The sequence below is a fragment of the Anomaloglossus baeobatrachus genome, chromosome 4 (assembly GCF_048569485.1).
Source record: "Anomaloglossus baeobatrachus isolate aAnoBae1 chromosome 4, aAnoBae1.hap1, whole genome shotgun sequence".
NCBI lineage: Eukaryota > Metazoa > Chordata > Amphibia > Anura > Aromobatidae > Anomaloglossus > Anomaloglossus baeobatrachus.
In genome coordinates, this window is record NC_134356.1 from 37,963,728 (window position 1) to 37,980,894 (window position 17,167).

General features: G+C 45.2%; 1 long non-coding RNA gene across 3 annotated transcripts in view; it reads left to right on the plus strand.

The window, feature by feature from the left end:
- LOC142303110 (uncharacterized) overlaps positions 1–11,822 on the plus strand; it is a 141,274-nt gene extending 129,452 nt beyond the window's left edge. For all 3 annotated transcript variants that reach the window (XR_012752992.1, XR_012752993.1, XR_012752994.1), the window contains 2 exons: positions 1,568–1,761; positions 11,587–11,822. This is a non-coding gene — a long non-coding RNA (uncharacterized LOC142303110). The remainder of the gene's footprint in view (positions 1–1,567; positions 1,762–11,586) is intronic.
- Positions 11,823–17,167: the final 5,345 nt, after the last annotated feature.

Sequence of the window (17,167 nt, forward strand, 5' to 3'; positions counted from 1 at the left end):
GGAGGTAGTGTAATGATCTAATCAATGTTAGGAAACCTTGGATCTTGTCATCACATGGATATGACATGAACCACCTGCCTAAACACTATACAGACCATGTACCACCCTTCATGACACTTTGAGCCCCTAATAACAATGGCCTCTTTCAGCCAGATAATGCCCCTTCAATCCTGGAAATAGTATCCAGGAATGGTGTGAGGATCATGTCAAACCTTTCAAGGTGATGAATCCAATTGTTCATCTTTGTGATTCGCTGCAAAAGCAAGTTTGATCATGGAGGATTCACCGAGGAAGAGCACCTGTCACTTGCTGAAAAAAATCCCAGAACACCACTGATTTTGACTCTCATTTCCTTTTTGTGCGGTGCCACTACATTGCAAAGATATTCATATTTTTTCCTTTTGGAGCGCACTATGTGAAATCTCTGCATGCAGTTCAACTGGGCGTTTTTGTTAGCACCTTCTCTGGGATATGGGGGTGCTTTCACCCCTTGCTCCCAAATTGTAAGGTCTAGGATTTTCCATGGAACTTGTTGTGTCTTCTTGACCTTGTCCAAGATGGAGTCTGTTGCCTCGTATTGCCCTTGAACTTCCTGTCTGCCCTGCCTATAAGTCCCTGTCTGGGACTTATTCCTTTCCTTAGTATTTTGTGCTGCTGGCTCCTGAGACACTCCTGGCTTGCTGCTGGACTTCTGCTGCCTTTTGTTAGTTCTGTGCTCTGCCTCATAACTGCTCAGCTGCCTGCTGCTTACAGTGCAATATCCTGATCCTGGCTGTGGTACCCTCCCTTCAAATCTAGGAGAAGAGCTAATACTGCTGGACTTCCTTGAGCTGTAAGAACCTAGTTTCTGTGTTCAGTGATCAGTGTACTTTACTTTATTATTTCTGAACATTCTCGTATTAGTGCTACTCACACTCCTGCATATAATTTCTGGACATTCACATACTAGTGCTGTGTGCACTCCTGCATATTATTTCTGCACATTGACATATCAGTGCTGTGCACACTCCTGCATATAATTTTTGAACATTCACATATTAGTGCTGTGCGCACTCCTGTATATCCTTTCTGGACATTCACATATCAGTGCTGTGCGCACTCCTGCTTATTATTTCTGGACATTCACGTATCAGTGTTGAATGGACTCTCGTTTATTATTTCTGAACATTCTCGTATTAGTGCTGCTCACACTCCTGCATATCATTTGTGGACATTCACATATCAGTGCTGTGCACACTCTATTATTTCTGGACATTCACGTATCAGTGCTGAATGGACTCTCATGTATTATTTCTGAAAATTCTCGTATTAGTGCTGCTCACACACCTGCATATAATTTCTGGACATTCACATATCAGTGCTGTGCGCACTCCTGCAAATTATTTCTGGACATTCATGTTTCAATGCTGGTTGGACTCTCGTTTATTATTTCTGGACATTCACATATAAGTGCTGTTTGCACTTGCATTTCATTTGTAGTTGCCTACTGTTATTCTCTGATATTTACACAGTGTGTTTCTTTTGTTATTATTTGTTAATACAGCATATTTACCCAACCCTTGTTCAGTTTTGTTTTATTTAGAGCTATCAAATCCCCCCCCACACAGAGAAGAGTCTGAAGAAGCATCCACTTGGTCTACAAGCAGAGATTTCACATACTGTGCTCCAAAAGCAACAAATGTGAATATCTCTGGAATGGAGCGACGCAGCGCAAAACGGAAAGAAGTGGCAGAATCAGGAGCGCTCAAGGATTTTTACAAGGTATTTAATGAAATATTTTGAGCAAGTGATAGTTTTTTTTCATAAATAGGTCCACATGCAAACTATGTGGACTTCAAGGTCAAGCTGGTCTTTGTAAAGCCAGTGTAATATTGTGCTAACGCTGCCTTCATATTCATACAAGAGTCGAGATTTCCACATTCTTCCTTTGCTATGACATTGGAGCGCATGACTCAAAAAATGGAATAATAATAGTTTTTCTTTTTCACCTGCTGACTCTATCAGCTGGAGAATTATTGTTATCAAGGACACAGTGAATGGCAGATGATCATCCCGAGTGATAAGAACGATGCATTCACCTTCAGCAAAGCACAATGTTTTTCAGAAGGTCGGCAAGGACGTGGAGATGATTCAGTGACATACTGAGTGCTGCTTGTGTCTTTCAAATCACAATAGATAACAAAGCGTCCTCCGCTCATAACGCTCGGGCCTGGAAAATGCACTATGTGTAGTGTGTACATACCATGGTACGCTTTCTATAGTGGCACCCCATGTATCTAATGCGAGGCCTGTGCCACCTCACTTTAGTCAGGACTTAAAGGGTTATTCCCATCTCCAAGATCCTGTCCCAATATGTAGTAGGTGTAATAATAATATTAGCAAATACCTCCAATTACAAATGTAGTTAGTTCTCCTGATTAGCTATGTCCCTTACCTCATGTGCAGGGCATTACAGGACCTTAGGTATCCATGGTTACGACCACACATATAGTCATGATTAGGCTATGCGTGCACATTGTATCTTTGTGGTGACCACAAAGATGCACGTTTTTGGCCCACAAAAAATGCACCTGAGGCAAAAACTCTACATGTGAAGCTCACAGCGAGTGCCATAGAACATGACTGCCCGCTGTGAGCTCTATGCAGCGACTGAGGTGAGCCACGCAATCAGCGGTGACGTCACTCAGGTGATTTGCGATGACTGATGAAGGATACCAGCTGTGGCTGCGGCTATCCTGGGTGACGTCACCACTGATCGCGCAGGTTAGCTCAGTTGCTGCGTGGAGCTAACAGCGGGCAGTCATGTTCTATGGCGCTCGTTGTGAGCTTCAGATGTAGCAGTGGTGGAAGCGTCGTGGGACCTTGTGTCGATTATGTTGGACCTGCAGGGGTGTTTTGGAAGTTAATAAAGTGGTGAAAGACGACGCTTTTTTGTCTCTTATTTCAAATAAAGGATTTTTTCGGTGTTTGTGTTTATTTAATTTCACTTATAGATTAATGAAGGGGGGTCTCATAGAAACCTGACATCACTAATCTAGGACTTAGTAGCTGCCATTAACTCACTCATTACCTTAATTGCCACCGTACCAGGGCAATTGGAAGGAGCCGGGTAAAGTGCTGGACTGTCACATCTAATGGATGCGGCAATTCTGGCGGCTGCTGGCTGATATTTTTAGGCTGGGGGCGCCCAATAACCATGGGTATTCCCAGCCTAAAAATACAAGCCCCCAGCTACCAGTGTCCACAACAGACACAAATTGACAGGCTGCAATTCACACCACAGCCACTGCGCGGCCACAATAGACACAAATCAACAGGCTGCAATTCATACCATAGCCACTAGGCGGCCGCAACAAACACTGTGAAGTGTGGTGTCCCAAACTCTCTGGTGAAAGTTGTGCTTATTACTTGGTGTGGTTGTAGAGTTTACCTGTCATGATTCCTATGTGCAGAATATTCTGTATTGTTCTCCTATGGTCTCCTGCAGAGCCGGTATATATTTGCTTATGGTGCAGAGCGTTTTGCAGGATGAATGCTGTGCTGGCTGTTTCAAAGTACTGGGTTTCACGCTGGTCCTTAGAGGTGCTCTTACAGATGCTTCTCATTCCTGGTGATTGCTCTGCCTAATTAGGGAACGTGTTAGCTCAGGACGCCGCCAGTAGTACTTCCTGGTTACAGTTGTGCCGTTGGCTCCCATGGTGCTCAGTGTTCTGGTCTTGGTCTCTCGACTCTGGTCTGTTGGTTACTTGTCTCTGCCTGTGCTCCCGTTTCTGTTGTGACATCCCGGCTTCTGACCTCGGACTTCCTCCTGACCATGTCCCCGCTTGCTACCTGTATTTTGTACATGCTGTCCTGGAACCTTGACCTTCGGCTTGTATCTTGACCTCGTCTCTGCCTGCTCTAATGTACTGTCGTGCCCTAATGGTTTATGATCTCGGCCTGTCTGACTACCTCTCCATTTACTGTATACAAGCGTGTCTAGCGCCACCTCATGGCAGTCATCACATTACCCCTGTTGTTTTGTAGCTTCCTTCCTGCTCTCATTCTTGCTCTTTTTCTGTCTTATCCTGTGTATGTGCTGTGTGATAGTTTTGGTTTTCGGTTGTCTGTCTTTATCTGTGGTTTTCATCACACTCCTGTCCCATCCCTCCCTTTCGGGGAGGGAGAATCAGATCAGGACTAGTCAGGAAAAAGGGCCAGGAAGGAGACTCAGACCTCTCCACCATCAGGAGTATTCTTGAGGTTAGGGATGGCATAGAGTCCCCTAGCTTGAGGGACAGCTATCCCATAGTCATCATGGCAGTCATATACAGTAGTTCAGGTTCTTATCTCCAATTTCTTGACTTGGTAGAATTTCCCTTTAAAAGGGAACATATCACTCCCTTCCAAGTCATCGTTATACATTGCTACAAAAGAGCGTCTCGTGAGAGGACTTACCGCCGGCCCTAGTGACTTCTGGCATTAGATCTCGTCTTGATATGTGATGCAGAACTCTGCACTTCTGGGCTTTTGCAGGAGACACATCCTGCACTGAACCCGGCAGCCAAGAAGCAAATGGAATATTAAATTGATCATAACACAAATTGCACAGAGCAGGAGGATGAGTAATGGATTTGTTTGATCCAGATGACTGCAGTATTGCTCTTCACATATGATTAGAAAATTATAGCTTAAATGCAAGAAAATAGAAAGATGCGCATCTGTATCCTTTCAAGGAATCTGTCAATGAAAAGGTGGAATATAGTTCCCGTCGAGTGATGTTGTACCAACAGACGCCGCCCGAAGGAAGCCGCCAATTAACACAAAAAGGCGGGTTATTTATCTCTTTTTTTCACTCCTTTGCCACCAGAAAATTAGGGGGGATGTATGGGATATAGTAAATGCCACCATATCCCTGGACCAAACCAATACGCCGAACACAAATACAACGAGAAATACTCTTCATGCCTCAGTTCCTGTTGACTCCACAAAGTCTCAGCTCAGGACTTGTGTTCCTTCACACAGCCCATGGTAAACATCATTCTCACTGAATTCCTGGTGAATATTGCTCTTATTTCCGGCCCTGCTTTCACGGATTTGACACGGTGCACAAGAGTGAGGACAACTCAACTAGACTGGCCCTCAGACTAGGGGTCCTAAATTGTACCTTATTCTAGAGGTAGGCTTGATGGTAGCCAGGTCTGGACCACCAGCGTAGCCCTAACTCCTGAGCAGTCCTGGTCCAACACCCCCTCTCCTCCACCCCAGGGAAGGTTGGGACAGGAGCAAAGAATACCACAAATACCGACAGAAAGAGGAAAAACCAAGGCTCAAACTCACTGCAAGCACACACAGGGGCAAAGACAATACGTGTTCAGGGAGAAATAAAGTGCAGGGAGGAAATAAACAAACAATAAGGATATTTCCACACCAAATTGCATACAACAGTTCACCGACCAAGCACAAAGACTGATAATGCTGGAGCAAAGCTGGAGCTATCTTTGGCGTGAGAGGCTAGGTTCCACCATTTTTTATAAGGCCGAGGCGGCTGTGATAGGACGTCAGCAACCTGTGACCCCGGCAGAAATTCACCAGCCAGCAGGAATTAACTCCTGCTAAACCGAGGACCAGAGAGCCCTAAATAGTTGATGCCCGACTCTGGCTGAGCAACTATGAAGCATCAGGTTGCCTGCCAGACTCTGCAATGTGAACAGTCTGTAGCCCTCATGACACCTAGTGAGTGAGGGGCAGAACACCACATGGCACTCTGCTCGCCATGGCCTCACATCTCCTAACGAAGACTCTGTTCTTGAGAGCTTACTCCTCTTACCACTGGCACAACTTGTAACTCATGGGCCTCAATGCAAAAGTTCCAACTAGGTCCCCAACTATTGAAATTCTTTAATAGTGGTCTTTTCATAGAAGCCAAAGGGACGTTTTGGGCCTTTTAGGCTCGAGGGTCTGGGTGTTATTGCAATCTTGCCACATATTGTAGTTATGCTCCTGCTTTTTACCCATGCCATGCTTATAAGGGCCTTAGTAATACTACCTTCTACTTAGATACAAACACGTGTCATCTTGTACAACTTACAACTGAACCCACTAGAAAGTACTTCAGGCCCCCACTATAGATTTCGTCAGTCCCCACAGAACTGACACTTATCAGTCCTAATTTGACCCCGTTTTATGGTCTCCAGCAGGGCCACACACCAATACCTTCGTCATCATTGGGCCACTACCAAATACAGCAGCAAGCCCTGTAACCACCAAGACAGGTAACTATCAGGTGTACGAACGCTGACACATTCACACCTTACACTAGTCATGTTATCTTGCTGCACCTTCACAGCTTATCCCCTCAATGACCTGTTCCAACAGTTCATCTTGGACAGGGTAAATTGCATGTGCATAATTCTCCACAAACGCCTCAAAAATTCTCCTTTCGTCACACCCTGTCTTAGGGAAAATGGTATGACTGAGCTGATTCACCCACATGGGGACAAGTAAACCAGGGAAAATGTTAACCACAAGTCCCTGTACAGACTAGGAGTACCCTAAACCTGAACCTGTTAGGTCCCTGCCTCACCACGGAAGTTGGCACCTTAGTTACGCAATGGCGTCCCCACTCAACACCGGCTGAGCCTGAGTGTCCTTATTGTACCCTCAAGTATAAAACTATAACACAAAACGCCAATAAACATAAAGAAAGTGCGCACAAGCAGAGGGTGAGACACAGGGCTAAAGACGTGTTCACACAGTAGTTCAAGGAAGACAAAGGAAACTAAAGGAAACCCAAAAACCTTTACGGAATAAGAGGAACCCCTTCCAAATCGGAAAAATAGAATGGGAGAATGATGGAAAGGGAAACACACAAACAAACTGCAGGGAAAAAACAAAACTGGAACAGAAGAGCTGGGACTCCAAACATCCATCCACCTAGGCAAATAGCCAGTGCTGAGGCAGGTGTATGGTGAGTATAACTAGCCCCTCCCAAGATGTGATAGGGCAGACAAAACAAGGAAGGGAACACACCAAGAAAACAGGAAAGCAAGGCAAGGAAAAGACACGAGAACTAACAGCAGTTAGACCAATACAAAACATGCTATAGTCCAACAGAGAGGGAAACCGGCCACACAACCAGGGAGTACCAGATCGAGCCCAGGTTTCGCGCTATAACAGAAATCCTCCATGTCTGCAGCCTAGACTTGGGCTCACTCAGCACGAAAATCCCCTGTAACCTCTGCCACAAACTAACTTCATCAAATCAGCTCTTTATATATGGTGTATCCAAAAAGTGAGTACACCCCTCCCATTTTTTAAAAAATATAATAATTATATCTTTTCCTGGGACAATACTGATGATCTGACACTTTAACAATATAGATTTCAAGCCGGAGTAGAGAAGGGGTTAACGCCGCGCATCAGCCAAACGAAAGTGTAGAGATGTTGATGAATAAATATATTTTTTATTTCATCGGTCTCCGCGTTTCGAGGTCGAAACCTCTTCCTCAGGACCAGGACATCAACAAAGATGCTTTGTTGATGTCCTGGTCCTGAGGAAGAGGTTTCGATCTCGAAACGCGTAGACCGATGAAATAAAAAAGTTATTTATTCATCAACATCTCTACACTTTCATTTGGCTGATGCGCGGCGTTAACCCCTTCTCTACTCCGGTTTGAATGCTCATCCACGTGGGGCTGCAGCAGACGCTATTACTTCATTCTTATCAGTAGTTGTGACTCTCACAACCACAGCAGGTGAGTGTATATTTCCTTTATATACTACACTTGTCATCTGGTGTTACCCTATCAGCGCTTCTTGATTTTAGATTTATCACTTTAACAATATAGTCAGTGTACAGCTTGTATAAGAGTGTATAAAAGAATGTCAACACCCTGAAACTGAGCTGCAGCGCCCTGGCCAAGACCATACAGTGGTTTAACAAGACAGGATCCAGTCAGTACAGGCCTCGCTATGGTTGACTAAAGAATTTAAGTGTACAAGCACAGCATCATGTCCAGAGGTTGTCTTTCACAATAGCTGTATAAGTGCTGCCAGCATTGCTTCAGAAGTTACAGAGATGGGGGGTCCGGCTGTCGGTGCTCAGACCATACGCTGCACAATGCATCAAATTGGTCTCCATGGCTGTCATCCCAGAAGGAAGCCTTTTCTAAAGATGATGCACAAGAAAGTCGCAGTTTGCTGAAGCCAAGCAGACTAAGGACATGGATTACTGGAACCATCCTGTGGTCTGATGAGACCAAGATAAACATATTTGGTTCAGATGGTGTGAAGCGTGTGTGGCGGCAACCAGGTGAGGAGCACAAAGACAAGTTTGTCCTGCCTACAGTCAGGCATGGTGGTGGAATGTCATGGTTTGGGGTCAGCATGAGTGCTGCAGTTCATTGAGGGAACTATAAATGCTAACATGTCCTGTGACATACTGAAGCAGAGAATGATCCCCTACCTTCATATTCCAACATGATAACAACCCAAACACCTCCAAGACCACCACTGCCTCGCTAAAGACACTGAGGGTAAAGATGCTGGACTGACCAAGCGTCTCCAGATCTAAACCCTATGGAGCATCTGTGGGGCCTCCTGAAAAGTGGAGGAGCTCAAGGTCTATAACATCCACCAACTCAGTGATGTCATCATGGAGGATGGAAGAGGATCCAGTGGGGAGGGTGAAGCTCTAGTGACCTCCATGCCCAAGAGACTTAAGGCATGTGTCAGATCTTCAGTGTTGTCCCAAGAAAATATATAATAAAATATTATATATTATATAAATTATAATATAATGTATATATATATATATATATTTATAAATATATATCATTCTATATCTATATCTATCCATCCATCTATCTTTGGATCACTATCTATGACATAATACGGCTTTCTATTATTTCCCGAGCCTTATCCATGTGTTCCCACCTCCTGTTTACTGTTATTACGACTATTATAGCCTCTGGCTTTGGCCTCGCGATGGGTTTAAAGGGTTTTCCTGTCGGCTGTTTGTCTCTTTGGCTCGGCCTCAACAACAAATGCTGCAGCTTTACTTTGCAGAGTTGGCCTATTGAGACATCCAGTAGAAAAGAGCAGCCGGCTTTCCTGGGGGAGACACAGGGAGAAATGAGGTAAAGGTTAAAGTTATGGAGTCATAGAGGAGGCAGAAACCAAGCATATACCAATAATAATACTCCTTGGGCTATCCCCAATATGCACCTCCTCGCCGTAATGGAATATGTTACTGGTTAGGCTGAGTAATGTTTTATCACGTGGTGCTCAGCTTTTTATGTTTGTAAAATATCTGACTGTATATATACATATATATATATATATATATATATATATATATATATATATATATATATATATATATATTTTGTCTACAATGGATATATAAATATGTTATGTGAGCATTGTAGACTCCTCCTTCATATTTTCTCAGGAAACTCACTTGCACATTAGCAGCAATGAACAGACTCCTCCCCTTTTTTTGTATAGAAGCATCTAATGAGCGTGTGCAAAGGTCATTGTGAAGGGAGGAGGAGCAGGGTCTATTGTGATTGTTGGATCCTGTGTTATCAGCTGTATATAGAGGTGTGACCTGACATTTTAACTGAGACATCTAAAGTCTCTTCCTGAAGGGACACAAAGTTAGAGTCTAAAATAAACCCAGTCGTCATTTTTTAAATTGAAGGATTAATTTGGGTTTTTAAAGGGTTGTTTATTACTAGGACAATCCCTTCTGATTCCATGTTTCCGCCAGAAAAAAAAAAGCCCATACTTACTGTACTTCCATGGCCGGCGCGGTTCCAGCAGTGCAAGGGCTCACTGTGCTGGAGCTCACGTGACGTTGTGACATTATGTGACCCCCCCCCATGATGCATCAGCACTGGCTTCTGTGTCCCCACTTTCGGACACAAGAGTAAAGGTACTGGAAGCCAGGAAGCAGAGGCACTGGAAACTGCAGACAGATAGGAGAGTGATAGCAGAAATGCTGAAACAAGTAGGCAGACAGGAGATTGATAGCAGATGAACTGAAAGCCTCAGGCAGAGACAAGACTGGTAGCAGAGGTACTGAAAGCAGCAGGCAGACAGGAGAACGGTAGCAGAAGTACTGACAGCAGTAGGCAGACAAAAGACTGGTAGCAGAGGTACTGAAAGCAGCAGGCAGACAGGAGAATGGTAGCAGGAGTACTGAAAGCAGTAGGCGGACAGTAGACCGGTAGCAGAGGTATTGGAGGCATCAGACAGACAGTAGACCAGCAGCAGAAGTACTGGAAGCAGCAGGCAGAGAGGAGACCGGTAGCAGAGGTACTGGAAGCAGCTGCCAGACAGTAGACCGGTAGCAGAGGTACTGGAAGCAGCAGACAGACAGGAGACCAGTAGCAGAGGTACTGGAAGCAGCTGCCAGACAGGAGACTGGTAGCAGAGGTACTGGGATCCGCAGGCAGACAGGAGGCCAGTAGCAGAGGTACTGGGATCCGCAGGCAGAAAGGAGCCCGGTAGCAGAGGTACTGGGATCCGCAGGCAGACAGGAGGCCGGTAGCAGAGGTACTGGGATCCGCAGGCAGACAGGAGGCCGGTAGCAGAGGTACTGGGATCCGCAGGCAGACAGGAGGCCGGTAGCAGAGGTACTGGGATCCGCAGGCAGACAGGAGGCCAGTAGCAGAGGTACTGGGATCCGCAGGCAGACAGGAGGCCGGTAGCAGAGGTACTGGGATCCGCAGGCAGACAGGAGGCCGGTAGCAGAGGTACTGGGATCCGCAGGCAGACAGGAGGCCGGTAGCAGAGGTAGTGGGATCCGCAGGCAGACAGGAGGCCGGTAGAAGAGGTACTGGGATCCGCAGGCAGACAGGAGGCCGGTAGAAGAGGTACTGGGATCCGCAGGCAGACAGGAGGCCGGTAGCAGAGGTACTGGGATCCGCAGGCAGACAGGAGGCCAGTAGCAGAGGTACTGGGATCCGCAGGCAGACAGGAGGCCGGTAGAAGAGGTACTGGGATCCGCAGGCAGACAGGAGGCTGGTAGCAGACAGACAGGACTTAGGAATACTAAGTCTAAAAACCAAGGCACAGGCATGTGTCTTGGTGAGTCTTATGTAGGCCCAGGCTGACGACCACAGAGGAGCACGCCGGGCCATCTGCAAAGCCCGAGTTGTGTCCCAACAGAGTTCAGCTGATTAGGGTAAGGGGAGCAAGGAGCAAAGCCCGGATCCTGGAGGTGTGTAACTATATGCCTGTGCCATTAATGAGAGGCTGGATAATTACTCTTGACTGCCTCAGCCTGTATAAAGGTGTTCCAATTAACCCATCATTCTCAAGCTTGGAGCCCTGGAAAGGTGCTACCCCACGTACAGATACTATAGGTGAACAGCTCTCTCCAATGACGTCTATGGGAGTTCCTACAATAGCTGAGAACCACGCAGTCAATATTAGTGTCTATTATGTGACAAGGGACGTTTGGGCCCCCTCAGGCCCCCGGCTCCGGTGGCGTCCGCTACCTTTGCACCTTTTAAAGATATAACCTTTTATTTTATCGATGAAAGAAATGAGCAAAAAATGGTTGGGATGGAAATAAATACAGATGTTATTCCACAGATCTTGGCACCGCGTCACTTCCTAGGGAAAACTTAATGAAATGTGAAGTTGGACGTTGAAGAAACTTCATATAGTGAAAAATAAAAAAAAGAATGGAAAATGGCGGCTAAACAAGCCAAAGAGCGGAGCCAGAATATATATCAGGACTGGAATGAGGATCTACGTGACGCGCCTGGCACACCGGGGATAGCGCTTCTATTTCTCAGAGCTGCTGCGGATCTATGTTGGCCGAGGATCGGTAAGACATAAAAATTTGCTTTTGGTATTATTTAAAGGAGACCCGTCACCAGGACTCATTCTTAAATATGTATTTTATCTGCAAGACACCCTTGAAACAATGAACTAAAGGGGGGTGCTTTACACGCTGCAACATCGCTAGCGATCTGGCGTGTCACATCGCTAAAGAGATCGCTAGCGATGTCGCAGCGTGTAGAGCACCCTTAAGAGGAACAATGGTGAGAGATGTCATCACACAAAGTGAGGATCATTTCTTTTGAACATTCTTTAACCCCTTCTGGTCCCTTTAGAATGCAGAATAAAAGGAATCACAAGCTATGTAATGGAAAAATCTCAGTGAATTAGATTTGTCCCAGATAAATAATTTAATATACAATCTATACCGTGCTCCAAAGAGCTTACAGCCGAATATATACCCGGCAGCTAGAGATACAGGAGAAATATGTGCACGGGATCGGAGCGGTACACATTCTGTCAGGTGAGATTTATGTCTTGTGAGATTTATGTCTTGTGAGATTTATGTCTTGTGATCTGTCGTGCCAGGTGATGTCTGAGATGTCGCGTGCCCTGTGGTGTTAGGTAATGACTGTGATTTTATGTGCCTCCTGATGTATCTTGTGGCCTAATATGTGATGTCATATGGTCTATGATGTCAGGTAATATCCATGACGTTGTGCTCTGTGATGACAGTTTTTCCTGATATCTCATATCTGTGATGTCATGTGGTCTATGATGTCATATCCCCTGTGATGTCATGAGCTCTGCGGAATCAGATGATATCATGTTCTCTCTCTTGCCAGGTTTACAATGCCACCTGCCCTGTGATGTTATGTGTTCCCTGTTATCAGATGATGTTATGTTCCCTGTATTGTCAGGTTGCTTGTGATGCCAGGTGCTCTATGATGTCATAAGTCTATGATGTCATGTGCTCTGCAGTATCAGATGAGGATCAGATGAAGTCATGTTCTCTCTCTTGCCAGGTCACTTGCCCTGTGATGTCATGTGCTCCCTGATATAAGATGTTATGTTCCTTGTATTGTCAGGTTTCTCGTGATGTCATATGGTCTATGATGTCATGTGCTCTGCGGTATCAGATGAGGTCATGTTCCCTCTCTTGCCAGGTTCCTTGTGATGTCAGATGTCTTTGATGTCAAGTGAAGTTATTTGCTCTTTGATGTTTGTTTCTTGTATCGTCAGGTTCAATGTGATATCTGTGATGTCAAGTGATCTTTGATGTCAGACTTTCCCTCATCTATGATGTCATGTACCCTGTGATATCAGATGGTCCATGGTCTTATGGTCTGTGATGTCAGGCGATATCTTTGATGTCATATTGTCTATGATGTCATGTGGCCTGTGATGTCAAGTAATGTCTGTCATGATTCCTGTGATGTCATGTGCTCTGCGACATCAGTTGAGCTCATGTTCCCTCTCTTGCCAGGTTCCTTCTGATATCTGTGATGTCAGACATTCCCTGTGATGTCATGTTCCCTCTCTTGCCAGGTTCCCTGTGATGTCAGATGTCTAGTGTCACCTGCCCTGTGATGTCAGTTGATGTTATTTGCTCTCTGATGTCAGATGATGTCATGTTCCATGTCTTGTCGGGTTCCTCGTGATGTCAAGTGATATCTGTGATGTCAGAGGTTTCCTGTGATGTCATATGGTCTATGATGTCGTCCCCTCTGATGTCATGTGCTCTGCAAAATCAGATTATGTCATTTATCCTCTCTTGCCAGGTTCCTTGTGATGTCAGATGTCTGCAGTGTCACCTGCTCTGTGATATCAGATGATGTCATGTTCCATGTTTTGTCGGGTTCCTCGTGATGTCAGATGATATCTGTGATGTCAAACGTTCTCTGTGATGTCATATGGTCTATGATGTCATGACCCCTGTGATGTCATGTTCTCTTTCTTGCCAGGTTCCTTGTGATGTCACATGTCTACAGCGTCACCTGCCCTGTGATGTCAGATGATGTCATGTTCCCTGTATTGTCAGGTTCCTTGTGATGTCAATGTCTAGCGTCACCTGCCCTGAGATGTCTGATGATGTCATGTCCCCTGTGATGTCATGTGCTCTGTGGTATCAGATGATGTCATGTTCCCTCTCTTGCCAGGTTCCTTGTGATGTCACATGTCTACAGCGTCACCTGCCCTGCACTGACTGATGATGTCATGTTCCCTGTATTGCCAGGTTGCTTGTGATGTCGGATGATAGCTGTGATGTCACCTGCCATGTATCATTGTACAGTAGAAACACAAATATATTTCCCAAAATGTCATTTTATACCCAATTTTTAAAACGTGATATAAATAAAAATGTTTATAAAAATAGAAAGTCCTTTATTTTCTGCGTGCCCCTGACTCATCATGTAGTGTTTATGGCTCCTGCCGTCCTGTGATGTATACAGCAGATGCTTTTTTTCCCAGGAATAACAAAGAGCAGATGGGAGCCATTTCCCCTCTGTAAAGTAATGGCGCCCCTCCGCATACGTTACTTCTGCCGCTGTTTACATACGGAAGTCATTCATTTGTGTTTCTATTTTTTGCCCTGGAAAAGTAGATCTGCTCCAACTATAAGAATGATGGATGGAGGCAGCGTCCGAGAAGATCAGAGGACGAGGAGGACTGGACGGGGACGTGTGATGTCACATGCAGGCCTCACATACATACAGGCTGGAAACGGTGGTAGCCGGTGGTCGTATCCGTCTTTGGATCTCGATGTTCCTCAGAGATGACAGCTTTCTCCTCCGAGGATGAAGTGGATAAATTGGCACCGGATGTAATGGACTCAGAATTCCATGACTTTGTAACTGAATCCTTGGCATGGACCTGGCCGGCATGTTCACCATCTTAAGAGGGAGCGTCTAATCAAAAAGTGATAAGTGGCTTTTCCTAAAGCTTTGGGTTTGGTGTTACATACTTTTTCAACAGGAACTCAAAACAGGAGGGAGACCTTAAATGGTCCACAAATGGCATAATTCGATAGTACAAGCAAAAATAAGAAACTTTGTAATATGCCTTATTAAAGATACCTTAGCCTTTCTCCACTTATGAGCCACATCTCTTCCCTTTGCATCCTAAACGCCCAATCCACTATGGGGGGGGAAATGCTAAAATCTATCTTAAAAGATTGAGACAATTCATTCAAGGATCAGATTACAGCTGTCTATTTAGGTATTAGGCAGCAACACTTTTTTTTTTTTTTTCCCAGTGCTGCGATCACAGCTACACTGCTCATTAGAGCTGAATAGTGTCCCCCATGCTGCTGCAATCCAGATTCCCAGCTACACTGCTCAGTGCTGCTGTATAATGTCCTCCATGCTGCTGCTATCTGGAATCACAGTTACACTGCTCAGTGCTGCTGTATAATGTCCTCCGTGCTGCTGCTATATAGAATCACAGCTATGCTGCTCAGTACTGCTGTATAATGTCCTCCGTGCTGCTGCTATATGGATTCACAGCTATGCTGCTCAGTACTGCTGTATAATGTCCTCCATGCTGCTGCTATTATCTGGATTCACAGCTATGCTGCTCAGTATTGCTGTATAATGTCCTCCGTGCTGCTGCTATATGGATTCACAGCTATGCTGCTCAGTACTGCTGTATAATGTCCTCCATGCTGCTGCTATATGGATTCACAGCTATGCTGCTCAGTACTGCTGTATAATGTCCTCCGTGCTGCTGCTATATGGATTCACAGCTATGCTGCTCAGTACTGCTGTATAATGTCCTCCATGCTGCTGCTATTATCTGGACTCACAGCTATGCTGCTCAGTACTGCTGTATAATGTCCTCCATGCTGCTGCTATTATCTGGATTCACAGCTATGCTGCTCAGTGCTGCTGTATAATGTCCTCCGTGCTGCTGCTATATGGATTCACAGCTATGCTGCTCAGTACTGCTGTATAATGTCCTCCATGCTGCTGCTATATGGATTCACAGCTATGCTGCTCAGTATTGCTGTATAATGTCCTCCGTGCTGCTGCTATATGGATTCACAGCTATGCTGCTCAGTACTGCTGTATAATGTCCTCCATGCTGCTGCTATATGGATTCACAGCTATGCTGCTCAGTACTGCTGTATAATGTCCTCCGTGCTGCTGCTATATGGATTCACAGCTATGCTGCTCAGTACTGCTGTATAATGTCCTCCATGCTGCTGCTATTATCTGGACTCACAGCTATGCTGCTCAGTACTGCTGTATAATGTCCTCCATGCTGCTGCTATATGGATTCACAGCTATGCTGCTCAGTACTGCTGTATAATGTCCTCCATGCTGCTGCTATATGGATTCACAGCTATGCTGCTCAGTGCTGCTGTATAATGTCCTCCATGCTGCTGCTATCTGGATTCACAGCTATGCTGCTCAGTGCTGCTGTATAATGTCCTCCATGCTGCTGCTATCTGGATTCACAGCTACACTGCTCAGTATTGTTGTAGGGTTTATAGCTAGTCTTTACCCACAAGCTCAGAGATGACCAAAAATTAGAGATCAAGCCTGCAGAGGGTAAAACTAGAGAAAAGGAAGGAGACTAAATCATATAAATGGGCAGAGATATTTCTCATGCACACCATAGGAAAGCTTATTCTGAAAAGTCATTGGTCAAGCTTCGGGGTCCCAATCCAAGATCTATAAGGGGTCCAACAATGTCATCCCTATGGGAATGAGAAACGATGTGAAAATAAAATAAACTTAATTAAGGCAAAACTAAAAGTCATTATCTGGGATATAGGCTGGTGAGGTCTATGACGGGCACAGGTCACAATCTGGATGGAGCCGAGGTATCAGTGTGCCATAGAGCACTACTGCAAAAAAATATATAAAAATGGTGCCTACGGGAAAGTGGAGTATATGCTAGGAACTTTTCCCATCATATACTCTCGGTTCAGTGACTGATTAACCCTTGTCTGGTACCATGGGGTCAATGTAACCCCATGCAGATTGGTACAGCTAGTGATATTTTTCATGGTACCAGACAAGGGTTAAGCAATCATAGGCCGGTTATAGTGCACTAGTCCATCTGAAAATTTTTAGCAAAACTTTTTCTACTGTTTCAGGACCTAAAATTGTGCTTTCAGTCATTGACTGAACCATCCCTGGGCTGAAAACGTGTTAAGACAGAATACCCGGCCTGGTGGAGACTCTGTGGCAGTCGGACATGATTAGGACGAGTTTTCAGGCTCTGGATGGAGATATTTCAATTCATTGACAGCAAGCGGAGATCTTGAAAACAATGTCTGACATCAAAAGTAAAAAGGGAGAGACTCATTGTAGCCCGGAGCACTTGTGACCGTGTGTGATATCAGAGGCACATATAGGAAACGGCTCATCATGAACGGATA